This window comes from Nannospalax galili, unplaced genomic scaffold (assembly GCF_000622305.1).
Source record: "Nannospalax galili isolate Female #2095 unplaced genomic scaffold, S.galili_v1.0 scaffold40, whole genome shotgun sequence".
NCBI classification, from domain to species: domain Eukaryota; kingdom Metazoa; phylum Chordata; class Mammalia; order Rodentia; family Spalacidae; genus Nannospalax; species Nannospalax galili.
In genome coordinates, this window is record NW_008347810.1 from 3,101,577 (window position 1) to 3,113,603 (window position 12,027).

Consider the following 12,027-nt stretch of genomic DNA (forward strand, 5'->3'; position numbering starts at 1 on the left):
CTTGAGTAAATGGAAAGGAGTTCATATTGCTCAATGAGGAGAATCGCTCACTGGCACATCTGGCCTCGTTTTATTTTATTTTGCTTATTTTATTTAAAAAAAATTTGAGATAAGGTCTCCCTATAGCTACAGCTGGCCTGGAGCTGGCTATATAGACCAGGCTGGCCTAAATCTCACAGAGATCTACCTGTCTCTGCCTCCTGAGTGCTGGGATTAAAGGCATGAGCCACTACACCACACCACTCCTATCCTCGTTTTAAAATGGAGATTTCTTACTACTGCTCATCCTTGATCAGTAATCCAGCTACATAAGTGATTAGAATGTAGGCTGTCATGAGCTTCCAATTTCATTTTTGGTAGATTCTTTGGCTGTTTGATAAGATAGAATAAAAACAAATTGAGAATGTCTAAGGAAACAGGGTTGTAAATAATTTTTCATATGTAATGAAAGTCATTCTTTTACTTGATGCTATACATTTCCACATGTAAATGTCTGTGTATATGGAATGTGACTAGAAACTTTTCTAAAGATATTGCTAATATATTTGGAGAGAAGACTCACTATCCAACTAGTCGTAGGTATATTGCTGGCTTCTCTCTATGGTTATTCTTGCTAATGGTCTCTAGGTTTGCAGAATCTGGATAACAATATAAAGCAGCCAAGAAAACAGTATAATTGTTTTTCCAATAATATACTTGACAGGATATTATTCAGATATATCAGGAACTATCTATAGGTCTAGATAAATAGATAGAAATAAAATAGATAATACCTTTGATGCATACAGTCTAAGAAAGACAGGTAAGTTAGTAAGAAAATGTAGTGGGTTACAAAAGTGGCATACATCAGTAGGCTCTAAACATTTCTAAAATGTATCACATCCATCTCCCTAGATAGTTTTTAAATTGTTATATCTATGACTTTATATTACATTGAATTACTAAAACAACTTAGCAGTTATTCCCATGTTTGGAAGCAGTTAAAATAACAACTAATCATGTGTGTCTGTAATTTGGATAACTAATACCAACCTGGGCTACATAACGAGGCCATGTCTGAAAAATCCATAATAATAGTAATAATAATAATAATAATCACAATAGTGACTTATGTGAGTCTGCATTGGGCAAGTATAACAGTGCTCATTGTCAACTTGACTATATTGAGAATCCCCATGGAAAGGTGTCTGTGTATGTCTATGAGGATGTTTCCAGAAAGGTTTGAGATGGGAAGATACACCCTGGGAGTGGGTAAGCTATGCCCTGGGCTGGTCCCTGACTGAATAAAGGGAAGAAAGCAAGCTGAGAGCCAACACTCCTCTCTTTCTGAAACATGGTTGCTGATGCAATGTGACCAGCTGCCTCAAGGTCCTGTTGCCATGAGTTTCCCACCAGTACTGACTGTACCCTCATATTATAAATTAAAATAGACCCTTCCTTGATTTTGTCATGTATTTTGCCACAGCAACAAGAAAAGTAACTAATATGCCAGAAAAGTCAAAATATTGAAAGGATCAACATATCAGAGAATAAGATGTTATAAATATAAGTAATTCTATATAGTGTTATGTAAGTCACAGACCAAATGACAGGATATGGGCTGCTTTTAATCTTTTATGGAACTAGGGAGGAAAGAGCTAAAATATCCATTCTGCAATCAGTTCTATACAGGAAAACCCCTACACATACGTGAGGAGAGAGAAATAGATAAATGATGCCTAACTCCTTGTCAGCTGGACCTCTAACAAACAGTGAGTGCTACAATTCACCTAAGAAACCTTATCTGCATGATGCCTTTGATGGGTTGTTCTGATTGGAGATAAATTAATCACTTATAGGAATATGATTTTTATTTTATTTTATTTTATGTGTGTAAATGTCTTGCCTACATGTGTGTAAGTTCACCTGTGTCATGCAATGACTGAAGAAGCCAGTAGAGGGCATTGGATCCCCTGGAGCTAGAGTTAAGGATGGTCGTTAGCCACCATGTGGGTGTTGGGAATTGAACTTGGGTCCTCTGCAAGAGCAGCCAGTGTTTTTAACCGCTGAGCCATTTCTTCAGCCCCAAGTTTATTATGGTTTTGAGACAATCTATGTCAGAGTGTACCCCAACCAGAACTTCAAGCTAAAGTTATACTGTCCAAACTTGAGAGTTATTTACTAGAGGAAGTACCTTTAAATTTTATTTAAAGGAACACAGTTGAGCTGGAGAGATGGCTCAGTAGTTAAGAGCACTGGTTGCTCTTGCAGAGGACTGAGATTCAGCTCCCAGCACCTACATGGCAGCTAACAATTATTCATAGCTCCAGTTCCAGGGGATACAACACCCTTTTCTTACCTCTGAAGGCCTTGCATGACACAGGCGCACTTACACACATGCAGGCAATACACTCATAGGCATAAAATAAAAATAATAAATAAAATATTAAAGGAACAGAGTTGCTACTGTTAATAACAGTAATTATGAGATCTTACATTTATTGCTATAGTAAGTTCTTTATAGCCTCTAAGTTAACACTCAGCAAACTGTTAGTCATATGAAGCTTGAAATGTGAAATAAATTGCCAAAGTCACATATTAAGTGCCAGAGATGGGAAAATATAATTGCATGCTATCAAAGTCATTGTTCACAGAAGACTGGTGAATTGCAATGGATGTTACTGAAAAGATAAAAACCACTGTAAACTTGGGAGTCTTACTGATTGGCTTTAGATCCTAGCTCCTGTAAGGATTTGTGTGATCTTGTGCACTATGTTTTCTTTCTAATATTTATTTTATGTGTGTGTGTGTGTGTGTGTGTGTGTGTGTGCGCGCGCGCGTGCGTGAGTACATGTGTGCGTGTGTATGCTGGTACCTGTGGGGCTAGAAGAGAGTATCGAATCCTCTAGAGCTGGAGTTACAGACAGCCGAGCCTGCCTGATGTGGGTGCCGGGAACTGAACTCTGATCTGCTGTAAGAGCAGCAAATGCTCCTAACCACAGAGTCAGCCCTTTGTTACAGTAGCAAAAACCCGCATCAATTTGACTGGTCCAGAATATCAAATGTCTAGTCCATCTATTGGCAGACCCACTTTTCCAGTCTCACTGGTCAAATACCTGGTGATAGAACCACTCCTAGGAAGGCAGGGTCACCTGAAGTTATGCTAAATAAATGGATGGAATACCTGGTGCGTTAATGAGGTAGTGAATATTTTCTGCCTGGGACTAGTGCAGATCTCTGCAGGCCTTCGGGAGTAGCCACAGTCATGTAGGTCTCTGTAAGTGTCCGCTTTCCTGAGCTCTTCAGGAAGGTGTGACTTCTCCTTTTCTTCTTCATGCCTTTCTTACAAACATGCTTTCTCTAAGGCTCTGGGCTGCCCTAGCATCTTGTATTTCTTCACCTTTTCTCTAAAGCTTCCTTCTCCCAGCCATGTGGCTGTGAGTCAGCCAAGTGTCTGACCATCCACGTAGGCTCTGAACCTACATTGCTTCATGATTTTCTTTACTTCTTCTCACCAATCTCTTCCTCAGGGCAGCTGACCAGCTCCCCTGCCCTGAGGATTTTTCTTCAAGATTCTAATAAAATTGTAAAAGCTTCAGCTTGGATCCATTTTTAAATTCTTTTATGAATGAGACTAAGAACCCTCTAGGGGACCCTCTTTCTCCCCATTTCACCTTCACCATTAATATTCTTTCTTGCACTACAGTCTCCACTGTAAGGTAACTAATGAAAGTACATCTACTGCCTAAAGATTTTGAAATCATTCAACTATAGTAAATTCTCACTGTGTTGGTTAATATAACAACAATAATAATAATAAAATAGTAATAATTTTTTAAAAATTTACCTCACCACAGAACTCCTGGATTCACTTGTTTCTATGGTTTCTTCTTGTTCGAAAATTGTACAACTCTGAGTTCCTCACAGGGGCTTCACATAATAACCTGGAACAGCATAGTCACATGAAACATACACACATGAAATGTTTTGTCACCAATCAATTCAAAATAAAATCTGGAAATTGCTGTGGATAACCAACTTAGGTTTGAAAAAGGAAGCGGCCTGTGGATGAGTTTCTCATTCCATGGGAAGGTCAAAGACTGAACACCCAGCTATTATAATCCCTTGCCTTCTTTTCACTAGTTGGTCCATTCTGGAAGCTACAGCTTGTTCTGGGAAGGGGACAGTATTGACTTGATGATTCACTCAGAGAGATGACCTATAAATCCGTGTTCAGAAAATGGGGCGTCTGTAGCCGCAACTCAGCCCCTGAAGACTCCAGAATTCCAGGGATGGAGTTCACGTGAGATGATGAAGTCACAGCTGCACTTTGGTCTGCATTCTTTCCTTCCAGGTCTTCTTTGTTGTCTTCCAGGTCAGACCATCTCTCTCACTGTGGCTCTGGCAGCTCCAGGCTCACATGGTCAAAACAACTCGCAGTAACCGAGGAGCAGACAGACCTTCTCCAGAAACCAAATCTCCGAGAAAGAGACTGTAATCGTCCTTCCCTGGCCCAATCCCTTTTGTTGCGGGGGTGGGGGGGTGGAGGGGGGGGGTGTTAGGGCGCTCAGTTTGCCATGATTCCATTGTATTCCCTCGGCCCTTGTGTGTGTGTGTGTGTGTGTGTGTGTGTGTGTGTGTGTGTGCACGTGTTAGCAGGGAGAAATCAGAAAAGGATGAGTTTTTTCTGTAAAGAGGAATGCTGAACTGGAGAAGAGAAAGGGATGTTGGAAAGACCGCAGTCATTGCTTAAGGTGCTCATTTTCTCAGACATCCATCCTTTCAAAACAGCTCAGTGGGAAGGAAGTGGAGAATGGGGAGGGGCACAAAATGGAGACAAAGCTTTGAAAGGACTATGCATCTAAAAAGTAATTGCAGGCTGTGGTGGAGGTGGAGCATGAGCTGAGGTATGGGGTGAGCCAGAGAGTAAGAACAACAGTATTCTGTTCTTGGCTACCACGGATAAAGCCCTGGGTGTTCTGCACGGTACCTCTCCCCTTCTGTTCTGGAAACTGGGCTCCAAATTCGTGTATTGCCGAAAAGAAAACCCACATTAAAATATTTATATTCTCATTAATTATAAGTAGCAATTAAGATCCAAATTTATAAATTTTGTATTAAGTGGAACAGATTTTTTAAATTAGTAAGCTCTAACATTTAATACCTCTGAAGAGTTTTAAAACTGGAAGTATTTTATAAATAATACACAGTGGCATTTGTTATAAATAAATACATCTTTGCAGTTGCTATGGATAAAAGCTCTACAAATGGCACCACTAAAAGAAAGTATACAACAATTGCTTATCTCCCCTAATACTTTCCATGTCTTCTATAAAAACAGGCTCTTAGACACATGAGAATGTCACATGGTTCTGAAATTTATCCCATAAATGATTCAGTCTGATGCTGTTTTGAAAATCAGAGACCCAACCACATTGTTGCCATGGAAAAGACATTAGGGTACAGGGATCATGAGGAGAAAGAACATATCAACTTCAGCTCTTTCTTACAGAGAAGAGAATTTTTCCAAACTCCTGTAACCACACACAAAACTGTGACATGTGCCAGCACAATTTGCAGCACAACAATTTGGTGAAAATTAAGAATGTTTGTACACTGCAAGATAAAATAAGAACACCAGTCAGAAGGATGACATTTTTAGTCAACTTCAAGGTATTTTCCTGGGACTGTTTCATTGTGGAGCACTGCCCTGATGAACACACTGACACGTGCTGGCCTGCTCAAGGGGCTTTCCTAACTCTGCTTCCTCATCCTACAAATTTATTTTCAAAGGTAAAATTAGTTCTCAGTCCTGACCATGTTTTTAGGGGTGTGTGTGTGTGTGTGTGTGTGTGTGTGTGTGTGTGTATGCATGTGTTACTGTGTTGTTATGTTCACATGAGTGCAGTTACCTATGAGGACAGAAGACAGTGTTGGATACTCTAGAGCTGCAGTTGCAGGCAGTCGTGAGCTACCCATTGTGGGTGCTGTGAAGCAGACTCACGTCCTCTGCAGTAATATGTTCTGTTGGCCGTAAAAACATCTCCTCAGATCTTTGAAATCTTATTTTGAAATTATTGCTGCTGCAGTTTGCATCCTAAATTTCTACCAAAGGCCAAATTCTGGAGGCCTGGTTGCCAGCCTGCTACACCAGTGGAAGGTGGGGGAACCTTTGAGAGGTGGGACTTTGAGGAAGGAGTTAAGTCTCCAAGTCAAGACCCTGGGGATTTGCCTTTGAAGAGGATCCTGGGAGACTGGCCCCTTCTTCTCTATCTTCCGTACTTCCATGGGGTCAGTAGGTCAGTTCTCCCAGTGTACCCCTAGCCATGGCACTCCATCTTGTCATAGGTGCAAAGGAATGCAGCCAAGGGACCCTCTGTAACCATGAGCCAGAATTTACCTTCCAAGTCATCTCAGGCATTTTGTCAGTGACAGAGAGCTACCATAGTCACTCTATGTATCAGCATTTGCTTCTAAGGACTACTTCTTAAATGGAGGGTATTTCCATTTACAATAGTACTCTGCCAAAATTTATTTCAGAAAAATATCTTCAGATTACGCCACTGAAATATCACCTCAAACATAATTAAGAACTTGAACAATACCCCTCTCCTCCCCCACAACACATACTACCATGATCCAGAGTTTTAATGTAGGCAGCTTTACTTACTACTGAGTTGTTTTGCTCAAGTTTTCAGGTTTTGCGATGCTTTTGTGACTTGCTATTCAGCCACACGTTGAACTGAGTTTCACAGAGAAATCCTCTTATCAGACTTCGTTAGTGTCCATAAACCTAATGATTAGCCAGCAGGGCAAAGTGTGGGCTGGCTTTCATCACAGTTTTTAAAGCACAGAAGCGTAGGAGCCAGGATCCAACCACATAGAGTATATGTACACCAACCTTCATTAGCCTCCAGGGAGTGTCCACACCAAGTTATAAATAATGCAAATGGCAAGTGGTTCCAGATTATTGATCTTTTTATGTTACTTCTAACATTGGGAAATCACAGCTTGTAAAACAAAAGTCTGTATTTTAGGATCCAACTCACTGTGGCAGGTGGTATTTTCCAAATGGTGCAGTAGCATCATTCCCTCTATGTGATACTGCATTATGACCTTGGTATTCCTCTTGCAGAGTGCTGAGGCTAGGTCCCACCCTTGAGCCTGAACAGACAAGAGTTTGTCTATTCCACAGAGAGTTTGGCTCTCTCTACAGAGTGCAGGACTTCTGAGCCTAAATCAAAATACATCTGGACACCTTGCTCTTGGAACCAGTTACATCTTGTAAAGAAACCCAAGCATGCCCCAACAGAGAGGCCATGTGCCAAGGCATCATGTCAGCAGGTGACATCAACTGCAGAAGGGGTGAAGTCATCTCTGAAATTCCAGCCCCTGTCCAACAGTCACTCATAGCTTTTGAATCTTTCTGCATGTGAAACACAGTGAGTGACTCTTGCCAATGCCAAATTCTTCATTTGTGAACAGGTGAGCATAACAAAATGATTGTGTGGTACCACCATGCTCTGTGCTGGTTTGTTATGTAGCAATAGTAACTATAATGTACATTAATGGAAGGCAGGTCGCTCTCACCAGATCCCTCTACTTAAAACCTTCCTGTTCACTTCTCCATACTGTTTTCTCCAAAGTCTACTGTTCTTTATGACAAAAATGATCATCACAAAGGGATATGGCCTTTCTTCAAAACTTTATTATGTCATTAAGTTGCATTCTTTTTAAGGAGCAGCAGTACTAAGTGCTCAGGTGTCTACGAAACTGACATGAAACCCATTCTTTCAAGAAACACAGTGACCACAACTGAAAAGACGCTGTTTGTGGTAGATGATGTCACAAACTGGCTAACAGTGAAAATAAGCAACGACTGTGAACTCTATAAAGATGCATAAAACAGTGGCTGGAGAGACAATTCAGCAGCTAAGAGCACCGGCTGCGTTTAAGAGGACCCAGATTTGGTTCCTAGAACCCACATGGCTACTCATAACCATCTGTAACTCCAGTTCCAGATGATCTGACATCCTCTTTTGGCCTCTGCAGGTGTTGCATGCATGGGTGCACTTACACACATGCAGGCAAAGCGTTCATACATGGAACAAAACTAAAATTAAAAGATGCATAAAACAAATTCTCCTCTATGCGAAGGTTTTATGGTAAGACTTCTAGCAAAAAGTAATTTATCACTGTATATTATTTCAGATTCCTGAATATTATTGTATCAAATTTACATAATATAACAGAGAGAACATTGTGGAAAAGGAAAGAGAGCAGTTTTAGGAACTAGAGAAATTTGGATTTGGAATCACTTCTATTGAATGTGTTATTTAACCCTTCCCAGCTCTAGAAGTTTTTGCTTTGTTTGTGTGTGTGTGTGTGTGTGTGTGTGTGTGTGTGTGTAGAAAAGAAAAAAGTCGAAAATACTTTAATATACTGTTATCAAATGGATCGTTGATGCTTTGAGTTAGAAGTCAGAAATACAGATACATGTTTTTATTGGTGCTATGCTAGACTGTATTTCCCAAAGGCAAATGATAAATTCTAATAAGTGGAACAAGACGTAAGGAGCTTGCAATTATTTGTTCTCAGAGTTAACGGCAAATGGAGATTTTACGTTACATGACCAATAAAAGAAAAGCTCATTAAATCTTCCCAGAGGAGGAAGGTCAAGGGGTTAAAGTCAGCTTTATAAAAATAAAATTGTTTGGAGAGTATTTTCAAATGACTCTCCTTGAAGAATTTTTCAGGTAAAAATGCAAAGTAAAGCGAGAGGTTAGGAATAACATTTTATCTTTATCACTTCTCACCAAGAGAGGCTATAACTAAGTGCATAGGACTGTCATGCAACCATTTAACATACACATATTTCTCTACATTCTCTACACATGCGCGCTCGCACACACACACACACACACACACACACACACACACACAAAACCTCTAGCCTCAACATAAGGGCATAAACTGGGCAAATTATCCATACCGCCTGGAAAGTAAAATCATGAGTTGACAGAACTGTGCAGAGGCTGAGTGCTGGTACAAACGCAGGGGAACCCAGGCTGTGGCATGCACAGACCTGGAGGTAGGAAAATGGGTACTGGGGTGCTGCTCTCGCCCCTTACCCTCTGCTCAGTAAGGGCTGTGAAAGAAGCACAGGCCATAGCATCAAAGGAGGCCCTGTGGCACAGGGGTCCGGAAGCAGGCGCCCCACGTGGCCATCCTTCTTTGTACTGAGAATGCACTAGAAACTCAGGAAGGAGCCCAGCAGTTTATTATACCAGCTAATGACAGATTTCTAAAAGTCAGTAAATGACTTGGAACTGATTTAAATGACATGAACTTATGTTACCAAGATACCTACACACATGCACACACACAGTTTTATTTCTTTAGAAAATAAAAATAAACAATTTTATTTCTCACACTGGAATTAAGTTTACATATTAATTTACATTACTTTAAAAACTATTTCTGCATAATACCTTTTTATTCATGTATGCAAATATATGTGCATAAATATGCACATATCCACACAGAGAACAACCTTCATAAAATAAGAATCCTAATATTGCCCTCTCCATAGTAACACTGGCCATCTGATAGATAACTGTCGAAGCTAATGTCAGCAGTGAGGCATTTAACTTGGTGTCTTCCACCCACCTCTCTTTGCAAACTGAATGCTGTAGATGGAGTCCCTCTTTCAAATAATATTGAGTCACTATTGATTTTTCACAGCCTTTATTGAGAAACCTAGGGGTCCCTGTTAGCACTGCTCAACTGTGTGACTATTAACTTCACTGTTTATTCTAAGAGGACGTACTCCTTGTCCTCACAATGCTGTGGCACCTTGTATTTCATTCATACAGTACTTGTATTGAGCTATCCTTTTTTAGAAACACTTTGAAACACATCCCAGGTCTTCTTCCAATTAGCCATGTTGACAAAGTCATAAACTCTTAGAGAATCTTACAACTGAATTTTATTTCTTCAGGCCCAGTTCAGTTCCATCTCCACTTTGAAATGGTTAACTACTGAGAATAGATATATAAATTTTCCAACTTCCTGCTTACAAGCTAAAGAATGCTTACCAGTGTGAGCGATCTTTCCTTCAGCACTAAGAGCAGGGGGTCAGGATCCCAGGACTTAAGCTGTGCTCTTAACTGGCTGTGGACCTTGGTAATTACTTCTGCCAGTCTTAAGTCTCTGTACAATAAGAAGATGCAAGGCCGGGGGTGCAGCTCAATGGCAGAATGCTTTCCTAACATGCACATGGCCCTGGGTTCAACCCACAGGACTGAAATAAAAAGAAGATATAAGCAATGATCATGATACTTTATTATCAGTAAGAATAACTTTTACTTGGGCCTTTAGTCTTCAAATATTTACTGTGAGCAACTTGAGGGATGGGCATCTGTGATGATTTCTCTCCTAGAAGCCTAGTCCTCACACACATACTAAACTGACATGATACCTCTGTGTTTATTATTGCATTTTATCATTAACAGCTATTGGCACATAACTGGAGTAATGGCTATCTTCTGGAAAGAACATAAAACATTGGTACTGGAAGTATTTTGAAAATAATCTCTATCCTTTTAAAATATTTTATTATTTTTATTTTATGTGTATGAGTGTATTGCCTGCATGTATGTAAGTGCACTCATGTTGCACAATGCCTGTGGAGGTCAGAAGAGGGTATCGGATCTCCTGGAACTGGAGTTAGGACAGTTGTTAGCTGCCATGTGAGTGCTGGGAATTGAATCCGGGTCCTCTGAAAGCGCAGCCAGTGCTCTCTCCAGCCCCATTTCTTTGTCCTTTCTTAAAAAGCCAAACATAGCATTACCATGCAAAGTGCAATTATATTAGTGAGTAATTACGTGACTGAATTGAAAATTATATTCACACAAAAGTCTGTATATTATTGCAGATTATTCATACTTGTAAATAACTAAAGCAACCAAAATATTTTTCAACAAATGAATAAACTATGGTATGTCAATAGAATAGTCAGTGATAGCAAAAGAACTATAAAAATACAAAAATACATGAATGAAATGTAAGTGCCCATTTCTAAGTGAAAGTATCCAGTTCTAAAAGACTACACATGCTGTGTGATTCCAATGTTATGACATCCTGGAAGCGATAAAGCTACAGTAATAATGAAAATCCCATTACTAATCATAAGTTCATAAGGAGAGAGAAAAGGCTTGATAGGTAAAGCCAAAGAAAGGGTTTCAGTGAAACAGTTTGAATCTACAACAGCAGATACATGATGTGACATGAGCATATTGAGAGTGAGTAATTCATTTAATATGTATGGCATAAACAGTTATCCTGGAACTCTTATAGTGCACAAATAAAAGACTTGGTCCAAATTAAATAAAAAAACAATTCTAGGAAAGTACCAAAGAGGACATGAGACCCATCTGAGTGACCTCTCAATGGACAGAACAATTTGAGCAACAAAATAAATATACTACTAGATTACAATCTAAAAAAATATAAATATTCATGAACCCATCCTGGCATAATTAAATAATTAAATCCCTGAATAAACACAAAGATGGAAAGAAGAAATGACTTCCAACATCTAGTACAAGTAGCCCTCCCTTCACGGAATATCACAGCTTCTCAACCCTTCTGTATGTGCTCTGCTTAGTGATTGTGTTCCCACGAGGAGAACACTCACATTGTGTTCTCAATGTGGAGAGGAGAGAAAACATGTGAATTTTAAGTCGAGAAACGACACTCAAGACAGATGGCCAAGGCCGACATCAAGAGTGACATCAGACTGATCGATTGTGTTCCCACGAGGAGAACACTCACATTGTGTTCCCAATGTGGAGAGGAGAGAAAACATGTGAATTTTAAGTCGAGAAACTTGACACTCAAGACAGATGGCCAAGGCCGACATCAAGAGTGACATCAGACTGATAATGTGCAGCCTTGGCATGACGTGACAACATGACATGACGACAGTGGTGCTTGCCTTGGTCTTCCTCTCGAATGCCACACTCAGGTTTGCATGATGCTACAATA